Consider the following 15,917-nt stretch of genomic DNA (forward strand, 5'->3'; position numbering starts at 1 on the left):
TTGTACATCTCCATCATCTCCATCTCCAAGATAGAAGAATGCCGTGTCTCTTTTTTTGGTTGTGGTCGCTTTTTTTTTTTTGTCACGGCGGAATGAGCCTTTCAAAAGGCTTACAACACCTGGTATTCCCAGGAAGTCTCCCATCCAAGTACTAACCAGGCCCGACACTGCTTGGCTTCCGAGATCGGACGAGATCGGGCGTGCTCAGCGTGGTGTGGCCGTAAGCTGCAAGAGCTCGTCAAACTATGCCATTTTGTACATCTCCATCATCTCCATCTCCAAGATAGAAGAATGCCGTGTCTCTTTTTTTTTTTTGTCACGGCGGAATGAGCCTTTCAAAAGGCTTACAACACCTGGTATTCCCAGGAAGTCTCCCATCCAAGTACTAACCAGGCCCGACACTGCTTGGCTTCCGAGATCGGACGAGATCGGGCGTGCTCAGCGTGGTGTGGCCGTAAGCTGCAAGAGCTCGTCAAACTATGCCATTTTGTACATCTCCATCATCTCCATCGCCAAGATAGAAGAATGCCGTGTCTCTTTCTTTGGTTGTGGTCGCTTTTTTTTTTTTGTCACGGCGGAATGAGCCTTTCAAAAGGCTTACAACACCTGGTATTCCCAGGAAGTCTCCCATCCAAGTACTAACCAGGCCCGACACTGCTTGGCTTCCGAGATCGGACGAGATCGGGCGTGCTCAGCGTGGTGTGGCCGTAAGCTGCAAGAGCTCGTCAAACTATGCCATTTTGTACATCTCCATCATCTCCATCTCCAAGATAGAAGAATGCCGTGTCTCTTTTTTTGGTTGTGGTCGCTTTTTTTTTTGTCACGGCGGAATGAGCCTTTCAAAAGGCTTACAACACCTGGTATTCCCAGGAAGTCTCCCATCCAAGTACTAACCAGGCCCGACACTGCTTGGCTTCCGAGATCGGACGAGATCGGGCGTGCTCAGCGTGGTGTGGCCGTAAGCTGCAAGAGCTCGTCAAACTATGCCATTTTGTACATCTCCATCATCTCCATCTCCAAGATACAAGAATGCCGTGTCTCTTCTTTTGGTTGTGGTCGCTTTTTTTTTTTGTCACGGCGGAATGAGCCTTTCAAAAGGCTTACAACACCTGGTATTCCCAGGAAGTCTCCCATCCAAGTACTAACCAGGCCCGACACTGCTTGGCTTCCGAGATCGGACGAGATCGGGCGTGCTCAGCGTGGTGTGGCCGTAAGCTGCAAGAGCTCGTCAAACTATGCCATTTTGTACATCTCCATCATCTCCATCTCCAAGATAGAAGAATGCCGTGTCTCTTTTTTTTTTTTGTCACGGCGGAATGAGCCTTTCAAAAGGCTTACAACACCTGGTATTCCCAGGAAGTCTCCCATCCAAGTACTAACCAGGCCCGACACTGCTTGGCTTCCGAGATCGGACGTGCTCAGCGTGGTGTGGCCGTAAGCTGCAAGAGCTCGTCAAACTATGCCATTTTGTACATCTCCATCATCTCCATCTCCAAGATAGAAGAATGCCGTGTCTCTTTTTTTGGTTGTGGTCGCTTTTTTTTTTTTGTCACGGCGGAATGAGCCTTTCAAAAGGCTTACAACACCTGGTATTCCCAGGAAGTCTCCCATCCAAGTACTAACCAGGCCCGACACTACTTGGCTTCCGAGATCGGACGAGATCGGGCGTGCTCAGCGTGGTGTGGCCGTAAGCTGCAAGAGCTCGTCAAACTATGCCATTTTGTACATCTCCATCATCTCCATCTCCAAGATACAAGAATGCCGTGTCTCTTTTTTTGGTTGTGGTCGCTTTTTTTTTTTTGTCACGGCGGAACGAGCCTTTCAAAAGGCTTACAACACCTGGTATTCCCAGGAAGTCTCCCATCCAAGTACTAACCAGGCCCGACACTGCTTGGCTTCCGAGATCGGACGAGATCGGGCGTGCTCAGCGTGGTGTGGCCGTAAGCTGCAACAGCTCGTCAAACTATGCCATTTTGTACATCTCCATCATCTCCATCTCCAAGATAGAAGAATGCCGTGTCTCTTTTTTTGGTTGTGGTCGCTTTTTTTTTTTTGTCACGGCGGAACGAGTCTCTCAAAAGGCTTACAACACCTGGTATTCCCAGGAAGTCTCCCATCCAAGTACTAACCAGGCCCGACACTGCTTGGCTTCCGAGATCGGACGAGATCGGGCGTGCTCAGCGTGGTGTGGCCGTAAGCTGCAACAGCTCGTCAAACTATGCCATTTTGTACATCTCCATCATCTCCATCTCCAAGATAGAAGAATGCCGTGTCTCTTTTTTTGGTTGTGGTCGCTTTTTTTTTGTTGTCACGGAATGAGCCTTTCAAAAGGCTTACAACACCTGGTATTCCCAGGAAGTCTCCCATCCAAGTACTAACCAGGCCCGACACTGCTTGGCTTCCGAGATCGGACGAGATCGGGCGTGCTCAGCGTGGTGTGGCCGTAAGCTGCAAGAGCTCGTCAAACTATGCCATTTTGTACATCTCCATCATCTCCATCTCCAAGATAGAAGAATGCCGTGTCTCTTTTTTTGGTTGTGGTCGCTTTTTTTTTTTTGTCACGGCGGAATGAGCCTTTCAAAAGGCTTACAACACCTGGTATTCCCAGGAAGTCTCCCATCCAAGTACTAACCAGGCCCGACACTGCTTGGCTTCCGAGATCGGACGAGATCGGGCGTGCTCAGCGTGGTGTGGCCGTAAGCTGCAACAGCTCGTCAAACTATGCCATTTTGTACATCTCCATCATCTCCATCTCCAAGATAGAAGAATGCCGTGTCTCTTTTTTTGGTTGTGGTCGCTCTTTTTTTTTTGTCACGGCGGAACGAGCCTTTCAAAAGGCTTACAACACCTGGTATTCCCAGGAAGTCTCCCATCCAAGTACTAACCAGGCCCGACACTGCTTGGCTTCCGAGATCGGACGAGATCGGGCGTGCTCAGCGTGGTGTGGCCGTAAGCTGCAAGAGCTCGTCAAACTATGCCATTTTGTACATCTCCATCATCTCCATCTCCAAGATAGAAGAATGCCGTGTCTCTTTTTTTGGTTGTGGTCGCTTTTTTTTTTTTGTCACGGCGGAACGAGCCTTTCAAAAGGCTTACAACACCTGGTATTCCCAGGAAGTCTCCCATCCAAGTACTAACCAGGCCCGACACTGCTTGGCTTCCGAGATCGGACGAGATCGGGCGTGCTCAGCGTGGTGTGGCCGTAAGCTGCAACAGCTCGTCAAACTATGCCATTTTGTACATCTCCATCATCTCCATCTCCAAGATACAAGAATGCCGTGTCTCTTTTTTTTTTTTGTCACGGCGGAATGAGCCTTTCAAAAGGCTTACAACACCTGGTATTCCCAGGAAGTCTCCCATCCAAGTACTAACCAGGCCCGACACTGCTTGGCTTCCGAGATCGGACGAGATCGGGCGTGCTCAGCGTGGTGTGGCCGTAAGCTGCAAGAGCTCGTCAAACTATGCCATTTTGTACATCTCCATCATCTCCATCGCCAAGATAGAAAAATGCCGTGTCTCTTTCTTTGGTTGTGGTCGCTTTTTTTTTTTTGTCACGGCGGAATGAGCCTTTCAAAAGGCTTACAACACCTGGTATTCCCAGGAAGTCTCCCATCCAAGTACTAACCAGGCCCGACACTGCTTGGCTTCCGAGATCGGACGAGATCGGGCGTGCTCAGCGTGGTGTGGCCGTAAGCTGCAAGAGCTCGTCAAACTATGCCATTTTGTACATCTCCATCATCTCCATCTCCAAGATAGAAGAATGCCGTGTCTCTTTTTTTGGTTGTGGTCGCTTTTTTTTTTGTCACGGCGGAATGAGCCTTTCAAAAGGCTTACAACACCTGGTATTCCCAGGAAGTCTCCCATCCAAGTACTAACCAGGCCCGACACTGCTTGGCTTCCGAGATCGGACGGGATCGGGCGTGCTCAGCGTGGTGTGGCCGTAAGCTGCAAGAGCTCGTCAAACTATGCCATTTTGTACATCTCCATCATCTCCATCTCCAAGATAGAAGAATGCCGTGTCTCTTTTTTTGGTTGTGGTCGCTTTTTTTTTTTTGTCACGGCGGAACGAGCCTTTCAAAAGGCTTACAACACCTGGTATTCCCAGGAAGTCTCCCATCCAAGTACTAACCAGGCCCGACACTGCTTGGCTTCCGAGATCGGACGAGATCGGGCGTGCTCAGCGTGGTGTGGCCGTAAGCTGCAAGAGCTCGTCAAACTATGCCATTTTGTACATCTCCATCATCTCCATCTCCAAGATAGAAGAATGCCGTGTCTCTTTTTTTTTTTTGTCACGGCGGAATGAGCCTTTCAAAAGGCTTACAACACCTGGTATTCCCAGGAAGTCTCCCATCCAAGTACTAACCAGGCCCGACACTGCTTGGCTTCCGAGATCGGACGAGATCGGGCGTGCTCAGCGTGGTGTGGCCGTAAGCTGCAACAGCTTGTCAAACTATGCCATTTTGTACATCTCCATCATCTCCATCTCCAAGATAGAAGAATGCCGTGTCTCTTTTTTTGGTTGTGGTCGCTTTTTTTTTTTTGTCACGGCGGAATGAGCCTTTCAAAAGGCTTACAACACCTGGTATTCCCAGGAAGTCTCCCATCCAAGTACTAACCAGGCCCGACACTGCTTGGCTTCCGAGATCGGACGAGATCGGGCGTGCTCAGCGTGGTGTGGCCGTAAGCTGCAAGAGCTCGTCAAACTATGCCATTTTGTACATCTCCATCATCTCCATCTCCAAGATAGAAGAATGCCGTGTCTCTTTTTTTTTTTTGTCACGGCGGAATGAGCCTTTCAAAAGGCTTACAACACCTGGTATTCCCAGGAAGTCTCCCATCCAAGTACTAACCAGGCCCGACACTGCTTGGCTTCCGAGATCGGACGAGATCGGGCGTGCTCAGCGTGGTGTGGCCGTAAGCTGCAAGAGCTCGTCAAACTATGCCATTTTGTACATCTCCATCATCTCCATCTCCAAGATAGAAGAATGCCGTGTCTCTTTTTTTGGTTGTGGTCGCTTTTTTTTTTTTGTCACGGCGGAATGAGCCTTTCAAAAGGCTTACAACACCTGGTATTCCCAGGAAGTCTCCCATCCAAGTACTAACCAGGCCCGACACTGCTTGGCTTCCGAGATCGGACGAGATCGGGCATGCTCAGCGTGGTGTGGCCGTAAGCTGCAACAGCTCGTCAAACTATGCCATTTTGTACATCTCCATCATCTCCATCTCCAAGATAGAAGAATGCCGTGTCTCTTTTTTTGGTTGTGGTTGCTTTTTTTTTGTTGTCACGGAATGAGCCTTTCAAAAGGCTTACAACACCTGGTATTCCCAGGAAGTCTCCCATCCAAGTACTAACCAGGCCCGACACTGCTTGGCTTCCGAGATCGGACGAGATCGGGCGTGCTCAGCGTGGTGTGGCCGTAAGCTGCAACAGCTCGTCAAACTATGCCATTTTGTACATCTCCATCATCTCCATCTCCAAGATAGAAGAATGCTGTGTCTCTTTTTTTGGTTGTGGTTGCTTTTTTTTTTTTTGTCACGGAACGAGCCTTTCAAAAAGCTTACAACACCTGGTATTCCCAGGAAGTCTCCCATCCAAGTACTAACCAGGCCCGACACTGCTTGGCTTCCGAGATCGGACGAGATCGGGCGTGCTCAGCGTGGTGTGGCCGTAAGCTGCAACAGTTCGTCAAACTATGCCATTTGATACATCTCCATCATGTCCATCTCCAAGCTAGAAGAATGCCGTGTCTCTTTTTTTGGTTGTGGTCGCTTTTTTTTTTTTGTCACGGCGGAATGAGCCTTTCAAAAGGCTTACAACACCTGGTATTCCCAGGAAGTCTCCCATCCAAGTACTAACCAGGCCCGACACTGCTTGGCTTCCGAGATCGGGCGTGCTCAGCGTGGTGTGGCCGTAAGCTGCAAGAGCTCGTCAAACTATGCCATTTTGTACATCTCCATCATCTCCATCTCCAAGATAGAAGAATGCCGTGTCTCTTTTTTTGGTTGTGGTCGCTTTTTTTTTTTTGTCACGGCGGAATGAGCCTTTCAAAAGGCTTACAACACCTGGTATTCCCAGGAAGTCTCCCATCCAAGTACTAACCAGGCCTGACACTACTTGGCTTCCGAGATCGGACGAGATCGGGCGTGCTCAGCGTGGTGTGGCCGTAAGCTGCAAGAGCTCGTCAAACTATGCCATTTTGTACATCTCCATCATCTCCATCTCCAAGATACAAGAATGCCGTGTCTCTTTTTTTGGTTGTGGTCGCTTTTTTTTTTTTGTCACGGCGGAACGAGCCTTTCAAAAGGCTTACAACACCTGGTATTCCCAGGAAGTCTCCCATCCAAGTACTAACCAGGCCCGACACTGCTTGGCTTCCGAGATCGGACGAGATCGGGCGTGCTCAGCGTGGTGTGGCCGTAAGCTGCAACAGCTCGTCAAACTATGCCATTTTGTACATCTCCATCATCTCCATCTCCAAGATAGAAGAATGCCGTGTCTCTTTTTTTGGTTGTGGTCGCTTTTTTTTTTTTGTCACGGCGGAACGAGTCTCTCAAAAGGCTTACAACACCTGGTATTCCCAGGAAGTCTCCCATCCAAGTACTAACCAGGCCCGACACTGCTTGGCTTCCGAGATCGGACGAGATCGGGCGTGCTCAGCGTGGTGTGGCCGTAAGCTGCAACAGCTCGTCAAACTATGCAATTTTGTACATCTCCATCATCTCCATCTCCAAGATAGAAGAATGCCGTGTCTCTTTTTTTGGTTGTGGTCGCTTTTTTTTTGTTGTCACGGAATGAGCATTTCAAAAGGCTTACAACACCTGGTATTCCCAGGAAGTCTCCCATCCAAGTACTAACCAGGCCCGACACTGCTTGGCTTCCGAGATCGGACGAGATCGGGCGTGCTCAGCGTGGTGTGGCCGTAAGCTGCAAGAGCTCGTCAAACTATGCCATTTTGTACATCTCCATCATCTCCATCTCCAAGATAGAAGAATGCCGTGTCTCTTTTTTTGGTTGTGGTTGCTTTTTTTTTTTTGTCACGGCGGAATGAGCCTTTCAAAAGGCTTACAACACCTGGTATTCCCAGGAAGTCTCCCATCCAAGTACTAACCAGGCCCGACACTGCTTGGCTTCCGAGATCAGACGAGATCGGGCGTGCTCAGCGTGGTGTGGCCGTAAGCTGCAAGAGCTCGTCAAACTATGCCATTTTGTACATCTCCATCATCTCCATCTCCAAGATAGAAGAATGCCGTGTCTCTTTTTTTGGTTGTGGTCGCTTTTTTTTTTTTGTCACGGCGGAATGAGCCTTTCAAAAGGCTTACAACACCTGGCATTCCCAGGAAGTCTCCCATCCAAGTACTAACCAGGCCCGACACTGCTTGGCTTCCGAGATCGGACGAGATCGGGCGTGCTCAGCGTGGTGTGGCCGTAAGCTGCAAGAGCTCGTCAAACTATGCCATTTTGTACATCTCCATCATCTCCATCTCCAAGATAGAAGAATGCCGTGTCTCTTTTTTTGGTTGTGGTCGCTTTTTTTTTTTTGTCACGGCGGAACGAGCCTTTCAAAAGGCTTACAACACCTGGTATTCCCAGGAAGTCTCCCATCCAAGTACTAACCAGGCCCGACACTGCTTGGCTTCCGAGATCGGACGAGATCGGGCGTGCTCAGCGTGGTGTGGCCGTAAGCTGCAACAGCTTGTCAAACTATGCCATTTTGTACATCTCCATCATCTCCATCTCCAAGATAGAAGAATGCCGTGTCTCTTTTTTTTTTTTGTCACGGCGGAATGAGCCTTTCAAAAGGCTTACAACACCTGGTATTCCCAGGAAGTCTCCCATCCAAGTACTAACCAGGCCCGACACTGCTTGGCTTCCGAGATCGGACGAGATCGGGCGTGCTCAGCGTGGTGTGGCCGTAAGCTGCAAGAGCTCGTCAAACTATGCCATTTTGTACATCTCCATCATCTCCATCTCCAAGATAGAAGAATGCCGTGTCTCTTTTTTTTTTTTGTCACGGCGGAATGAGCCTTTCAAAAGGCTTACAACACCTGGTATTCCCAGGAAGTCTCCCATCCAAGTACTAACCAGGCCCGACACTGCTTGGCTTCCGAGATCGGACGAGATCGGGCGTGCTCAGCGTGGTGTGGCCGTAAGCTGCAAGAGCTCGTCAAACTATGCCATTTTGTACATCTCCATCATCTCCATCTCCAAGATAGAAGAATGCCGTGTCTCTTTTTTTGGTTGTGGTCGCTTTTTTTTTTTTGTCACGGCGGAACGAGCCTTTCAAAAGGCTTACAACACCTGGTATTCCCAGGAAGTCTCCCATCCAAGTACTAACCAGGCCCGACACTGCTTGGCTTCCGAGATCGGACGAGATCGGGCGTGCTCAGCGTGGTGTGGCCGTAAGCTGCAAGAGCTCGTCAAACTATGCCATTTTGTACATCTCCATCATCTCCATCTCCAAGATAGAAGAATGCCGTGTCTCTTTTTTTTTTTTGTCACGGCGGAATGAGCCTTTCAAAAGGCTTACAACACCTGGTATTCCCAGGAAGTCTCCCATCCAAGTACTAACCAGGCCCGACACTGCTTGGCTTCCGAGATCGGACGAGATCGGGCGTGCTCAGCGTGGTGTGGCCGTAAGCTGCAACAGCTTGTCAAACTATGCCATTTTGTACATCTCCATCATCTCCATCTCCAAGATAGAAGAATGCCGTTTCTCTTTTTTTGGTTGTGGTCGCTTTTTTTTTTTTGTCACGGCGGAATGAGCCTTTCAAAAGGCTTACAACACCTGGTATTCCCAGGAAGTCTCCCATCCAAGTACTAACCAGGCCCGACACTGCTTGGCTTCCGAGATCGGACGAGATCGGGCGTGCTCAGCGTGGTGTGGCCGTAAGCTGCAACAGCTCGTCAAACTATGCAATTTTGTACATCTCCATCATCTCCATCTCCAAGATAGAAGAATGCCGTGTCTCTTTTTTTGGTTGTGGTCGCTTTTTTTTTGTTGTCACGGAATGAGCCTTTCAAAAGGCTTACAACACCTGGTATTCCCAGGAAGTCTCCCATCCAAGTACTAACCAGGCCCGACACTGCTTGGCTTCCGAGATCGGACGAGATCGGGCGTGCTCAGCGTGGTGTGGCCGTAAGCTGCGGCCGTAAGCTGCAAGAGCTCGTCAAACTATGCCATTTTGTACATCTCCATCATGTCCATCTCCAAGATAGAAGAATGCTGTGTCTCTTTTTTTGGTTGTGGTTGCTTTTTTTTTTTTGTCACGGCGGAATGAGCCTTTCAAAAGGCTTACAACACCTGGTATTCCCAGGAAGTCTCCCATCCAAGTACTAACCAGGCCCGACACTGCTTGGCTTCCGAGATCGGACGAGATCGGGCGTGCTCAGCGTGGTGTGGCCGTAAGCTGCAAGAGCTCGTCAAACTATGCCATTTTGTACATCTCCATCATCTCCATCTCCAAGATAGAAGAATGCCGTGTCTCTTTTTTTGGTTGTGGTCGCTTTTTTTTTTTTGTCACGGCGGAATGAGCCTTTCAAAAGGCTTACAACACCTGGCATTCCCAGGAAGTCTCCCATCCAAGTACTAACCAGGCCCGACACTGCTTGGCTTCCGAGATCGGACGAGATCGGGCGTGCTCAGCGTGGTGTGGCCGTAAGCTGCAAGAGCTCGTCAAACTATGCCATTTTGTACATCTCCATCATCTCCATCTCCAAGATAGAAGAATGCCGTGTCTCTTTTTTTGGTTGTGGTTGCTTTTTTTTTTTTGTCACGGCGGAATGAGCCTTTCAAAAGGCTTACAACACCTGGTATTCCCAGGAAGTCTCCCATCCAAGTACTAACCAGGCCCGACACTGCTTGGCTTCCGAGATCGGACGAGATCGGGCGTGCTCAGCGTGGTGTGGCCGTAAGCTGCAAGAGCTCGTCAAACTATGCCATTTTGTACATCTCCATCATCTCCATCTCCAAGATAGAAGAATGCCGTGTCTCTTTTTTTTTTTTGTCACGGCGGAATGAGCCTTTCAAAAGGCTTACAACACCTGGTATTCCCAGGAAGTCTCCCATCCAAGTACTAACCAGGCCCGACACTGCTTGGCTTCCGAGATCGGACGAGATCGGGCGTGCTCAGCGTGGTGTGGCCGTAAGCTGCAACAGCTTGTCAAACTATGCCATTTTGTACATCTCCATCATCTCCATCTCCAAGATAGAAGAATGCCGTTTCTCTTTTTTTGGTTGTGGTCGCTTTTTTTTTTTTGTCACGGCGGAATGAGCCTTTCAAAAGGCTTACAACACCTGGTATTCCCAGGAAGTCTCCCATCCAAGTACTAACCAGGCCCGACACTGCTTGGCTTCCGAGATCGGACGAGATCGGGCGTGCTCAGCGTGGTGTGGCCGTAAGCTGCAACAGCTCGTCAAACTATGCAATTTTGTACATCTCCATCATCTCCATCTCCAAGATAGAAGAATGCCGTGTCTCTTTTTTTGGTTGTGGTCGCTTTTTTTTTGTTGTCACGGAATGAGCCTTTCAAAAGGCTTACAACACCTGGTATTCCCAGGAAGTCTCCCATCCAAGTACTAACCAGGCCCGACACTGCTTGGCTTCCGAGATCGGACGAGATCGGGCGTGCTCAGCGTGGTGTGGCCGTAAGCTGCGGCCGTAAGCTGCAAGAGCTCGTCAAACTATGCCATTTTGTACATCTCCATCATCTCCATCTCCAAGATAGAAGAATGCTGTGTCTCTTTTTTTGGTTGTGGTTGCTTTTTTTTTTTTGTCACGGCGGAATGAGCCTTTCAAAAGGCTTACAACACCTGGTATTCCCAGGAAGTCTCCCATCCAAGTACTAACCAGGCCCGACACTGCTTGGCTTCCGAGATCGGACGAGATCGGGCGTGCTCAGCGTGGTGTGGCCGTAAGCTGCAAGAGCTCGTCAAACTATGCCATTTTGTACATCTCCATCATCTCCATCTCCAAGATAGAAGAATGCCGTGTCTCTTTTTTTGGTTGTGGTCGCTTTTTTTTTTTTGTCACGGCGGAATGAGCCTTTCAAAAGGCTTACAACACCTGGCATTCCCAGGAAGTCTCCCATCCAAGTACTAACCAGGCCCGACACTGCTTGGCTTCCGAGATCGGACGAGATCGGGCGTGCTCAGCGTGGTGTGGCCGTAAGCTGCAAGAGCTCGTCAAACTATGCCATTTTGTACATCTCCATCATCTCCATCTCCAAGATAGAAGAATGCCGTGTCTCTTTTTTTGGTTGTGGTTGCTTTTTTTTTTTTGTCACGGCGGAATGAGCCTTTCAAAAGGCTTACAACACCTGGTATTCCCAGGAAGTCTCCCATCCAAGTACTAACCAGGCCCGACACTGCTTGGCTTCCGAGATCGGACGAGATCGGGCGTGCTCAGCGTGGTGTGGCCGTAAGCTGCAAGAGCTCGTCAAACTATGCCATTTTGTACATCTCCATCATCTCCATCTCCAAGATAGAAGAATGCCGTGTCTCTTTTTTTGGTTGTGGTCGCTTTTTTTTTTTTGTCACGGCGGAATGAGCCTTTCAAAAGGCTTACAACACCTGGTATTCCCAGGAAGTCTCCCATCCAAGTACTAACCAGGCCCGACACTGCTTGGCTTCCGAGATCGGACGAGATCGGGCGTGCTCAGCGTGGTGTGGCCGTAAGCTGCAACAGCTCGTCAAACTATGCCATTTTGTACATCTCCATCATCTCCATCTCCAAGATAGAAGAATGCCGTGTCTCTTTTTTTTTTTTGTCACGGCGGAATGAGCCTTTCAAAAGGCTTACAACACCTGGTATTCCCAGGAAGTCTCCCATCCAAGTACTAACCAGGCCCGACACTGCTTGGCTTCCGAGATCGGACGAGATCGGGCGTGCTCAGCGTGGTGTGGCCGTAAGCTGCAAGAGCTCGTCAAACTATGCCATTTTGTACATCTCCATCATCTCCATCTCCAAGATAGAAGAATGCCGTGTCTCTTTTTTTGGTTGTGGTCGCTTTTTTTTTTTTGTCACGGCGGAACGAGCCTTTCAAAAGGCTTACAACACCTGGTATTCCCAGGAAGTCTCCCATCCAAGTACTAACCAGGCCCGACACTGCTTGGCTTCCGAGATCGGACGAGATCGGGCGTGCTCAGCGTGGTGTGGCCGTAAGCTGCAACAGCTTGTCAAACTATGCCATTTTGTACATCTCCATCATCTCCATCTCCAAGATAGAAGAATGCCGTGTCTCTTTTTTTTTTTTGTCACGGCGGAATGAGCCTTTCAAAAGGCTTACAACACCTGGTATTCCCAGGAAGTCTCCCATCCAAGTACTAACCAGGCCCGACACTGCTTGGCTTCCGAGATCGGACGAGATCGGGCGTGCTCAGCGTGGTGTGGCCGTAAGCTGCAACAGCTCGTCAAACTATGCCATTTTGTACATCTCCATCATCTCCATCTCCAAGATAGAAGAATGCCGTGTCTCTTTTTTTTTTTTGTCACGGCGGAATGAGCCTTTCAAAAGGCTTACAACACCTGGTATTCCCAGGAAGTCTCCCATCCAAGTACTAACCAGGCCCGACACTGCTTGGCTTCCGAGATCAGACGAGATCGGGCGTGCTCAGCGTGGTGTGGCCGTAAGCTGCAAGAGCTCGTCAAACTATGCCATTTTGTACATCTCCATCATCTCCATCTCCAAGATAGAAGAATGCCGTGTCTCTTTTTTTGGTTGTGGTCGCTTTTTTTTTTTTGTCACGGCGGAATGAGCCTTTCAAAAGGCTTACAACACCTGGTATTCCCAGGAAGTCTCCCATCCAAGTACTAACCAGGCCCGACACTGCTTGGCTTCCGAGATCGGACGAGATCGGGCGTGCTCAGCGTGGTGTGGCCGTAAGCTGCAACAGCTCGTCAAACTATGCCATTTTGTACATCTCCATCATCTCCATCTCCAAGATAGAAGAATGCTGTGTCTCTTTTTTTGGTTGTGGTTGCTTTTTTTTTTTTGTCACGGAACGAGCCTTTCAAAAGGCTTACAACACCTGGTATTCCCAGGAAGTCTCCCATCCAAGTACTAACCAGGCCCGACACTGCTTGGCTTCCGAGATCGGACGAGATCGGGCGTGCTCAGCGTGGTGTGGCCGTAAGCTGCAACAGTTCGTCAAACTATGCCATTTGATACATCTCCATTATCTCCATCTCCAAGATAGAAGAATGCCGTGTCTCTTTTTTTGGTTGTGGTCGCTTTTTTTTTTTTGTCACGGCGGAACGAGCCTTTCAAAAGGCTTACAACACCTGGTATTCCCAGGAAGTCTCCCATCCAAGTACTAACCAGGCCCGACACTGCTTGGCTTCCGAGATCGGACGAGATCGGGCGTGCTCAGCGTGGTGTGGCCGTAAGCTGCAACAGCTCGTCAAACTATGCCATTTTGTACATCTCCATCATCTCCATCTCCAAGATAGAAGAATGCCGTGTCTCTTTTTTTTTGTTGTCACGGAATGAGCCTTTCAAAAGGCTTACAACACCTGGTATTCCCAGGAAGTCTCCCATCCAAGTACTAACCAGGCCCGACACTGCTTGGCTTCCGAGATCGGACGAGATCGGGCGTGCTCAGCGTGGTGTGGCCGTAAGCTGCAAGAGCTCGTCAAACTATGCCATTTTGTACATCTCCATCATCTCCATCTCCAAGATAGAAGAATGCCGTGTCTCTTTTTTTGGTTTTGGTCGCTTTTTTTTTTTTGTCACGGCGGAATGAGCCTTTCAAAAGGCTTACAACACCTGGTATTCCCAGGAAGTCTCCCATCCAAGTACTAACCAGGCCCGACACTGCTTGGCTTCCGAGATCGGACGAGATCGGGCGTGCTCAGCGTGGTGTGGCCGTAAGCTGCAAGAGCTTGTCAAACTATGCCATTTTGTACATCTCCATCATCTCCATCTCCAAGATAGAAGAATGCCGTGTCTCTTTTTTTGGTTGTGGTCGCTTTTTTTTTTTTTTTAAGGCGGAACGAGCCTTTCAAAAGGCTTACAACACCTGGTATTCCCAGGAAGTCTCCCATCCAAGTACTAACCAGGCCCGACACTGCTTGGCTTCCGAGATCGGACGAGATCGGGCGTGCTCAGCGTGGTGTGGCCGTAAGCTGCAAGAGCTCGTCAAACTATGCCATTTTGTACATCTCCATCATCTCCATCTCCAAGATAGAAGAATGCCGTGTCTCTTTTTTTTTTTTGTCACGGCGGAATGAGCCTTTCAAAAGGCTTACAACACCTGGTATTCCCAGGAAGTCTCCCATCCAAGTACTAACCAGGCCCGACACTGCTTGGCTTCCGAGATCGGACGAGATCGGGCGTGCTCAGCGTGGTGTGGCCGTAAGCTGCAACAGCTTGTCAAACTATGCCATTTTGTACATCTCCATCATCTCCATCTCCAAGATAGAAGAATGCCGTTTCTCTTTTTTTGGTTGTGGTCGCTTTTTTTTTTTTGTCACGGCGGAATGAGCCTTTCAAAAGGCTTACAACACCTGGTATTCCCAGGAAGTCTCCCATCCAAGTACTAACCAGGCCCGACACTGCTTGGCTTCCGAGATCGGACGAGATCGGGCGTGCTCAGCGTGGTGTGGCCGTAAGCTGCAACAGCTCGTCAAACTATGCAATTTTGTACATCTCCATCATCTCCATCTCCAAGATAGAAGAATGCCGTGTCTCTTTTTTTGGTTGTGGTCGCTTTTTTTTTGTTGTCACGGAATGAGCCTTTCAAAAGGCTTACAACACCTGGTATCCCCAGGAAGTCTCCCATCCAAGTACTAACCAGGCCCGACACTGCTTGGCTTCCGAGATCGGACGAGATCGGGCGTGCTCAGCGTGGTGTGGCCGTAAGCTGCAAGAGCTCGTCAAACTATGCCATTTTGTACATCTCCATCATCTCCATCTCCAAGATAGAAGAATGCCGTGTCTCTTTTTTTGGTTGTGGTTGCTTTTTTTTTTTTGTCACGGCGGAATGAGCCTTTCAAAAGGCTTACAACACCTGGTATTCCCAGGAAGTCTCCCATCCAAGTACTAACCAGGCCCGACACTGCTTGGCTTCCGAGATCGGACGAGATCGGGCGTGCTCAGCGTGGTGTGGCCGTAAGCTGCAAGAGCTCGTCAAACTATGCCATTTTGTACATCTCCATCATCTCCATCTCCAAGATAGAAGAATGCCGTGTCTCTTTTTTTGGTTGTGGTCGCTTTTTTTTTTTTGTCACGGCGGAATGAGCCTTTCAAAAGGCTTACAACACCTGGTATTCCCAGGAAGTCTCCCATCCAAGTACTAACCAGGCCCGACACTGCTTGGCTTCCGAGATCGGACGAGATCGGGCGTGCTCAGCGTGGTGTGGCCGTAAGCTGCAACAGCTCGTCAAACTATGCCATTTTGTACATCTCCATCATCTCCATCTCCAAGATAGAAGAATGCCGTGTCTCTTTTTTTTTTTTGTCACGGCGGAATGAGCCTTTCAAAAGGCTTACAACACCTGGTATTCCCAGGAAGTCTCCCATCCAAGTACTAACCAGGCCCGACACTGCTTGGCTTCCGAGATCAGACGAGATCGGGCGTGCTCAGCGTGGTGTGGCCGTAAGCTGCAAGAGCTCGTCAAACTATGCCATTTTGTACATCTCCATCATCTCCATCTCCAAGATAGAAGAATGCCGTGTCTCTTTTTTTGGTTGTGGTCGCTTTTTTTTTTTTGTCACGGCGGAATGAGCCTTTCAAAAGGCTTACAACACCTGGTATTCCCAGGAAGTCTCCCATCCAAGTACTAACCAGGCCCGACACTGCTTGGCTTCCGAGATCAGACGAGATCGGGCGTGCTCAGCGTGGTGTGGCCGTAAGCTGCAAGAGCTCGTCAAACTATGCCATTTTGTACATCTCCATCATCTCCATCTCCAAGATAGA

The 15,917-nt window shown here is 49.4% G+C and overlaps 61 non-coding genes and 3 pseudogenes across 61 annotated transcripts; all 64 read right to left on the reverse strand.

Moving 5' to 3' along the window:
• Positions 1-107: 107 nt before the first annotated feature.
• LOC146327731 (5S ribosomal RNA) lies at positions 108-226 on the reverse strand. Its single transcript, XR_014770245.1, has one exon. It is a non-coding gene; the product is annotated as a 5S ribosomal RNA (ribosomal RNA).
• A 115-nt stretch (positions 227-341) lies between these two features.
• On the reverse strand, positions 342-460 carry LOC146327732 (5S ribosomal RNA). The gene has a single exon (XR_014770246.1). It is a non-coding gene; the product is annotated as a 5S ribosomal RNA (ribosomal RNA).
• Positions 461-594: 134 nt separating this feature from the next.
• LOC146327733 (5S ribosomal RNA) lies at positions 595-713 on the reverse strand. The gene has a single exon (XR_014770247.1). It is a non-coding gene; the product is annotated as a 5S ribosomal RNA (ribosomal RNA).
• Positions 714-845: 132 nt separating this feature from the next.
• LOC146327734 (5S ribosomal RNA) lies at positions 846-964 on the reverse strand. The gene has a single exon (XR_014770248.1). It is a non-coding gene; the product is annotated as a 5S ribosomal RNA (ribosomal RNA).
• Positions 965-1,097: 133 nt separating this feature from the next.
• LOC146327735 (5S ribosomal RNA) lies at positions 1,098-1,216 on the reverse strand. The gene has a single exon (XR_014770250.1). It is a non-coding gene; the product is annotated as a 5S ribosomal RNA (ribosomal RNA).
• A 115-nt stretch (positions 1,217-1,331) lies between these two features.
• LOC146327736 (5S ribosomal RNA) lies at positions 1,332-1,440 on the reverse strand (annotated as a pseudogene).
• A 134-nt stretch (positions 1,441-1,574) lies between these two features.
• On the reverse strand, positions 1,575-1,693 carry LOC146327737 (5S ribosomal RNA). Its single transcript, XR_014770007.1, has one exon. It is a non-coding gene; the product is annotated as a 5S ribosomal RNA (ribosomal RNA).
• A 134-nt stretch (positions 1,694-1,827) lies between these two features.
• On the reverse strand, positions 1,828-1,946 carry LOC146327738 (5S ribosomal RNA). The gene has a single exon (XR_014770251.1). It is a non-coding gene; the product is annotated as a 5S ribosomal RNA (ribosomal RNA).
• A 134-nt stretch (positions 1,947-2,080) lies between these two features.
• On the reverse strand, positions 2,081-2,199 carry LOC146327739 (5S ribosomal RNA). The gene has a single exon (XR_014770252.1). It is a non-coding gene; the product is annotated as a 5S ribosomal RNA (ribosomal RNA).
• A 131-nt stretch (positions 2,200-2,330) lies between these two features.
• On the reverse strand, positions 2,331-2,449 carry LOC146327740 (5S ribosomal RNA). Its single transcript, XR_014770253.1, has one exon. It is a non-coding gene; the product is annotated as a 5S ribosomal RNA (ribosomal RNA).
• Positions 2,450-2,583: 134 nt separating this feature from the next.
• Positions 2,584-2,702, reverse strand: LOC146327741 (5S ribosomal RNA). Its single transcript, XR_014770254.1, has one exon. It is a non-coding gene; the product is annotated as a 5S ribosomal RNA (ribosomal RNA).
• Positions 2,703-2,836: 134 nt separating this feature from the next.
• LOC146327742 (5S ribosomal RNA) lies at positions 2,837-2,955 on the reverse strand. The gene has a single exon (XR_014770255.1). It is a non-coding gene; the product is annotated as a 5S ribosomal RNA (ribosomal RNA).
• Positions 2,956-3,089: 134 nt separating this feature from the next.
• Positions 3,090-3,208, reverse strand: LOC146327743 (5S ribosomal RNA). The gene has a single exon (XR_014770256.1). It is a non-coding gene; the product is annotated as a 5S ribosomal RNA (ribosomal RNA).
• Positions 3,209-3,323: 115 nt separating this feature from the next.
• LOC146327744 (5S ribosomal RNA) lies at positions 3,324-3,442 on the reverse strand. The gene has a single exon (XR_014770257.1). It is a non-coding gene; the product is annotated as a 5S ribosomal RNA (ribosomal RNA).
• A 134-nt stretch (positions 3,443-3,576) lies between these two features.
• Positions 3,577-3,695, reverse strand: LOC146327745 (5S ribosomal RNA). Its single transcript, XR_014770258.1, has one exon. It is a non-coding gene; the product is annotated as a 5S ribosomal RNA (ribosomal RNA).
• A 132-nt stretch (positions 3,696-3,827) lies between these two features.
• Positions 3,828-3,946, reverse strand: LOC146327746 (5S ribosomal RNA). The gene has a single exon (XR_014770002.1). It is a non-coding gene; the product is annotated as a 5S ribosomal RNA (ribosomal RNA).
• Positions 3,947-4,080: 134 nt separating this feature from the next.
• On the reverse strand, positions 4,081-4,199 carry LOC146327747 (5S ribosomal RNA). The gene has a single exon (XR_014770259.1). It is a non-coding gene; the product is annotated as a 5S ribosomal RNA (ribosomal RNA).
• Positions 4,200-4,314: 115 nt separating this feature from the next.
• On the reverse strand, positions 4,315-4,433 carry LOC146327748 (5S ribosomal RNA). Its single transcript, XR_014770261.1, has one exon. It is a non-coding gene; the product is annotated as a 5S ribosomal RNA (ribosomal RNA).
• Positions 4,434-4,567: 134 nt separating this feature from the next.
• LOC146327749 (5S ribosomal RNA) lies at positions 4,568-4,686 on the reverse strand. The gene has a single exon (XR_014770262.1). It is a non-coding gene; the product is annotated as a 5S ribosomal RNA (ribosomal RNA).
• A 115-nt stretch (positions 4,687-4,801) lies between these two features.
• LOC146327750 (5S ribosomal RNA) lies at positions 4,802-4,920 on the reverse strand. The gene has a single exon (XR_014770263.1). It is a non-coding gene; the product is annotated as a 5S ribosomal RNA (ribosomal RNA).
• Positions 4,921-5,054: 134 nt separating this feature from the next.
• LOC146327751 (5S ribosomal RNA) lies at positions 5,055-5,173 on the reverse strand. The gene has a single exon (XR_014770540.1). It is a non-coding gene; the product is annotated as a 5S ribosomal RNA (ribosomal RNA).
• Positions 5,174-5,304: 131 nt separating this feature from the next.
• LOC146327752 (5S ribosomal RNA) lies at positions 5,305-5,423 on the reverse strand. Its single transcript, XR_014770264.1, has one exon. It is a non-coding gene; the product is annotated as a 5S ribosomal RNA (ribosomal RNA).
• Positions 5,424-5,555: 132 nt separating this feature from the next.
• Positions 5,556-5,674, reverse strand: LOC146327753 (5S ribosomal RNA). The gene has a single exon (XR_014770488.1). It is a non-coding gene; the product is annotated as a 5S ribosomal RNA (ribosomal RNA).
• A 134-nt stretch (positions 5,675-5,808) lies between these two features.
• On the reverse strand, positions 5,809-5,917 carry LOC146327754 (5S ribosomal RNA; annotated as a pseudogene).
• Positions 5,918-6,051: 134 nt separating this feature from the next.
• LOC146327755 (5S ribosomal RNA) lies at positions 6,052-6,170 on the reverse strand (annotated as a pseudogene).
• Positions 6,171-6,304: 134 nt separating this feature from the next.
• LOC146327756 (5S ribosomal RNA) lies at positions 6,305-6,423 on the reverse strand. The gene has a single exon (XR_014770265.1). It is a non-coding gene; the product is annotated as a 5S ribosomal RNA (ribosomal RNA).
• Positions 6,424-6,557: 134 nt separating this feature from the next.
• Positions 6,558-6,676, reverse strand: LOC146327757 (5S ribosomal RNA). The gene has a single exon (XR_014770266.1). It is a non-coding gene; the product is annotated as a 5S ribosomal RNA (ribosomal RNA).
• Positions 6,677-6,807: 131 nt separating this feature from the next.
• On the reverse strand, positions 6,808-6,926 carry LOC146327758 (5S ribosomal RNA). Its single transcript, XR_014770267.1, has one exon. It is a non-coding gene; the product is annotated as a 5S ribosomal RNA (ribosomal RNA).
• A 134-nt stretch (positions 6,927-7,060) lies between these two features.
• On the reverse strand, positions 7,061-7,179 carry LOC146327759 (5S ribosomal RNA). The gene has a single exon (XR_014770489.1). It is a non-coding gene; the product is annotated as a 5S ribosomal RNA (ribosomal RNA).
• A 134-nt stretch (positions 7,180-7,313) lies between these two features.
• Positions 7,314-7,432, reverse strand: LOC146327760 (5S ribosomal RNA). The gene has a single exon (XR_014770514.1). It is a non-coding gene; the product is annotated as a 5S ribosomal RNA (ribosomal RNA).
• A 134-nt stretch (positions 7,433-7,566) lies between these two features.
• LOC146327761 (5S ribosomal RNA) lies at positions 7,567-7,685 on the reverse strand. The gene has a single exon (XR_014770268.1). It is a non-coding gene; the product is annotated as a 5S ribosomal RNA (ribosomal RNA).
• Positions 7,686-7,800: 115 nt separating this feature from the next.
• Positions 7,801-7,919, reverse strand: LOC146327762 (5S ribosomal RNA). Its single transcript, XR_014770269.1, has one exon. It is a non-coding gene; the product is annotated as a 5S ribosomal RNA (ribosomal RNA).
• A 115-nt stretch (positions 7,920-8,034) lies between these two features.
• LOC146327763 (5S ribosomal RNA) lies at positions 8,035-8,153 on the reverse strand. The gene has a single exon (XR_014770270.1). It is a non-coding gene; the product is annotated as a 5S ribosomal RNA (ribosomal RNA).
• A 134-nt stretch (positions 8,154-8,287) lies between these two features.
• Positions 8,288-8,406, reverse strand: LOC146327764 (5S ribosomal RNA). Its single transcript, XR_014770272.1, has one exon. It is a non-coding gene; the product is annotated as a 5S ribosomal RNA (ribosomal RNA).
• A 115-nt stretch (positions 8,407-8,521) lies between these two features.
• On the reverse strand, positions 8,522-8,640 carry LOC146327765 (5S ribosomal RNA). Its single transcript, XR_014770273.1, has one exon. It is a non-coding gene; the product is annotated as a 5S ribosomal RNA (ribosomal RNA).
• A 134-nt stretch (positions 8,641-8,774) lies between these two features.
• LOC146327766 (5S ribosomal RNA) lies at positions 8,775-8,893 on the reverse strand. Its single transcript, XR_014770274.1, has one exon. It is a non-coding gene; the product is annotated as a 5S ribosomal RNA (ribosomal RNA).
• A 131-nt stretch (positions 8,894-9,024) lies between these two features.
• On the reverse strand, positions 9,025-9,143 carry LOC146327767 (5S ribosomal RNA). The gene has a single exon (XR_014770275.1). It is a non-coding gene; the product is annotated as a 5S ribosomal RNA (ribosomal RNA).
• A 147-nt stretch (positions 9,144-9,290) lies between these two features.
• On the reverse strand, positions 9,291-9,409 carry LOC146327768 (5S ribosomal RNA). Its single transcript, XR_014770276.1, has one exon. It is a non-coding gene; the product is annotated as a 5S ribosomal RNA (ribosomal RNA).
• Positions 9,410-9,543: 134 nt separating this feature from the next.
• On the reverse strand, positions 9,544-9,662 carry LOC146327769 (5S ribosomal RNA). Its single transcript, XR_014770515.1, has one exon. It is a non-coding gene; the product is annotated as a 5S ribosomal RNA (ribosomal RNA).
• Positions 9,663-9,796: 134 nt separating this feature from the next.
• Positions 9,797-9,915, reverse strand: LOC146327770 (5S ribosomal RNA). The gene has a single exon (XR_014770277.1). It is a non-coding gene; the product is annotated as a 5S ribosomal RNA (ribosomal RNA).
• Positions 9,916-10,030: 115 nt separating this feature from the next.
• On the reverse strand, positions 10,031-10,149 carry LOC146327771 (5S ribosomal RNA). The gene has a single exon (XR_014770278.1). It is a non-coding gene; the product is annotated as a 5S ribosomal RNA (ribosomal RNA).
• Positions 10,150-10,283: 134 nt separating this feature from the next.
• LOC146327772 (5S ribosomal RNA) lies at positions 10,284-10,402 on the reverse strand. Its single transcript, XR_014770279.1, has one exon. It is a non-coding gene; the product is annotated as a 5S ribosomal RNA (ribosomal RNA).
• Positions 10,403-10,533: 131 nt separating this feature from the next.
• LOC146327773 (5S ribosomal RNA) lies at positions 10,534-10,652 on the reverse strand. Its single transcript, XR_014770280.1, has one exon. It is a non-coding gene; the product is annotated as a 5S ribosomal RNA (ribosomal RNA).
• Positions 10,653-10,799: 147 nt separating this feature from the next.
• Positions 10,800-10,918, reverse strand: LOC146327774 (5S ribosomal RNA). Its single transcript, XR_014770281.1, has one exon. It is a non-coding gene; the product is annotated as a 5S ribosomal RNA (ribosomal RNA).
• Positions 10,919-11,052: 134 nt separating this feature from the next.
• Positions 11,053-11,171, reverse strand: LOC146327775 (5S ribosomal RNA). Its single transcript, XR_014770517.1, has one exon. It is a non-coding gene; the product is annotated as a 5S ribosomal RNA (ribosomal RNA).
• Positions 11,172-11,305: 134 nt separating this feature from the next.
• On the reverse strand, positions 11,306-11,424 carry LOC146327776 (5S ribosomal RNA). The gene has a single exon (XR_014770283.1). It is a non-coding gene; the product is annotated as a 5S ribosomal RNA (ribosomal RNA).
• A 134-nt stretch (positions 11,425-11,558) lies between these two features.
• LOC146327777 (5S ribosomal RNA) lies at positions 11,559-11,677 on the reverse strand. Its single transcript, XR_014770284.1, has one exon. It is a non-coding gene; the product is annotated as a 5S ribosomal RNA (ribosomal RNA).
• Positions 11,678-11,792: 115 nt separating this feature from the next.
• Positions 11,793-11,911, reverse strand: LOC146327778 (5S ribosomal RNA). The gene has a single exon (XR_014770285.1). It is a non-coding gene; the product is annotated as a 5S ribosomal RNA (ribosomal RNA).
• A 134-nt stretch (positions 11,912-12,045) lies between these two features.
• On the reverse strand, positions 12,046-12,164 carry LOC146327779 (5S ribosomal RNA). Its single transcript, XR_014770286.1, has one exon. It is a non-coding gene; the product is annotated as a 5S ribosomal RNA (ribosomal RNA).
• Positions 12,165-12,279: 115 nt separating this feature from the next.
• LOC146327780 (5S ribosomal RNA) lies at positions 12,280-12,398 on the reverse strand. Its single transcript, XR_014770287.1, has one exon. It is a non-coding gene; the product is annotated as a 5S ribosomal RNA (ribosomal RNA).
• A 115-nt stretch (positions 12,399-12,513) lies between these two features.
• LOC146327781 (5S ribosomal RNA) lies at positions 12,514-12,632 on the reverse strand. The gene has a single exon (XR_014770490.1). It is a non-coding gene; the product is annotated as a 5S ribosomal RNA (ribosomal RNA).
• A 134-nt stretch (positions 12,633-12,766) lies between these two features.
• LOC146327782 (5S ribosomal RNA) lies at positions 12,767-12,885 on the reverse strand. Its single transcript, XR_014770289.1, has one exon. It is a non-coding gene; the product is annotated as a 5S ribosomal RNA (ribosomal RNA).
• A 131-nt stretch (positions 12,886-13,016) lies between these two features.
• LOC146327783 (5S ribosomal RNA) lies at positions 13,017-13,135 on the reverse strand. The gene has a single exon (XR_014770290.1). It is a non-coding gene; the product is annotated as a 5S ribosomal RNA (ribosomal RNA).
• A 134-nt stretch (positions 13,136-13,269) lies between these two features.
• On the reverse strand, positions 13,270-13,388 carry LOC146327784 (5S ribosomal RNA). Its single transcript, XR_014770291.1, has one exon. It is a non-coding gene; the product is annotated as a 5S ribosomal RNA (ribosomal RNA).
• Positions 13,389-13,500: 112 nt separating this feature from the next.
• On the reverse strand, positions 13,501-13,619 carry LOC146327785 (5S ribosomal RNA). The gene has a single exon (XR_014770292.1). It is a non-coding gene; the product is annotated as a 5S ribosomal RNA (ribosomal RNA).
• A 134-nt stretch (positions 13,620-13,753) lies between these two features.
• LOC146327786 (5S ribosomal RNA) lies at positions 13,754-13,872 on the reverse strand. The gene has a single exon (XR_014770293.1). It is a non-coding gene; the product is annotated as a 5S ribosomal RNA (ribosomal RNA).
• A 134-nt stretch (positions 13,873-14,006) lies between these two features.
• LOC146327787 (5S ribosomal RNA) lies at positions 14,007-14,125 on the reverse strand. Its single transcript, XR_014770295.1, has one exon. It is a non-coding gene; the product is annotated as a 5S ribosomal RNA (ribosomal RNA).
• A 115-nt stretch (positions 14,126-14,240) lies between these two features.
• Positions 14,241-14,359, reverse strand: LOC146327788 (5S ribosomal RNA). Its single transcript, XR_014770296.1, has one exon. It is a non-coding gene; the product is annotated as a 5S ribosomal RNA (ribosomal RNA).
• Positions 14,360-14,493: 134 nt separating this feature from the next.
• On the reverse strand, positions 14,494-14,612 carry LOC146327789 (5S ribosomal RNA). The gene has a single exon (XR_014770297.1). It is a non-coding gene; the product is annotated as a 5S ribosomal RNA (ribosomal RNA).
• Positions 14,613-14,743: 131 nt separating this feature from the next.
• Positions 14,744-14,862, reverse strand: LOC146327790 (5S ribosomal RNA). The gene has a single exon (XR_014770039.1). It is a non-coding gene; the product is annotated as a 5S ribosomal RNA (ribosomal RNA).
• A 134-nt stretch (positions 14,863-14,996) lies between these two features.
• On the reverse strand, positions 14,997-15,115 carry LOC146327791 (5S ribosomal RNA). The gene has a single exon (XR_014770298.1). It is a non-coding gene; the product is annotated as a 5S ribosomal RNA (ribosomal RNA).
• A 134-nt stretch (positions 15,116-15,249) lies between these two features.
• On the reverse strand, positions 15,250-15,368 carry LOC146327792 (5S ribosomal RNA). The gene has a single exon (XR_014770299.1). It is a non-coding gene; the product is annotated as a 5S ribosomal RNA (ribosomal RNA).
• Positions 15,369-15,483: 115 nt separating this feature from the next.
• LOC146327793 (5S ribosomal RNA) lies at positions 15,484-15,602 on the reverse strand. Its single transcript, XR_014770491.1, has one exon. It is a non-coding gene; the product is annotated as a 5S ribosomal RNA (ribosomal RNA).
• A 134-nt stretch (positions 15,603-15,736) lies between these two features.
• LOC146327794 (5S ribosomal RNA) lies at positions 15,737-15,855 on the reverse strand. The gene has a single exon (XR_014770492.1). It is a non-coding gene; the product is annotated as a 5S ribosomal RNA (ribosomal RNA).
• Positions 15,856-15,917: the final 62 nt, after the last annotated feature.

This window comes from Lutjanus erythropterus, chromosome 4 (assembly GCF_056507025.1).
Source record: "Lutjanus erythropterus isolate fLutEry1 chromosome 4, fLutEry1.hap2, whole genome shotgun sequence".
Classification (NCBI taxonomy): Eukaryota; Metazoa; Chordata; class Actinopteri; order Lutjaniformes; family Lutjanidae; genus Lutjanus; species Lutjanus erythropterus.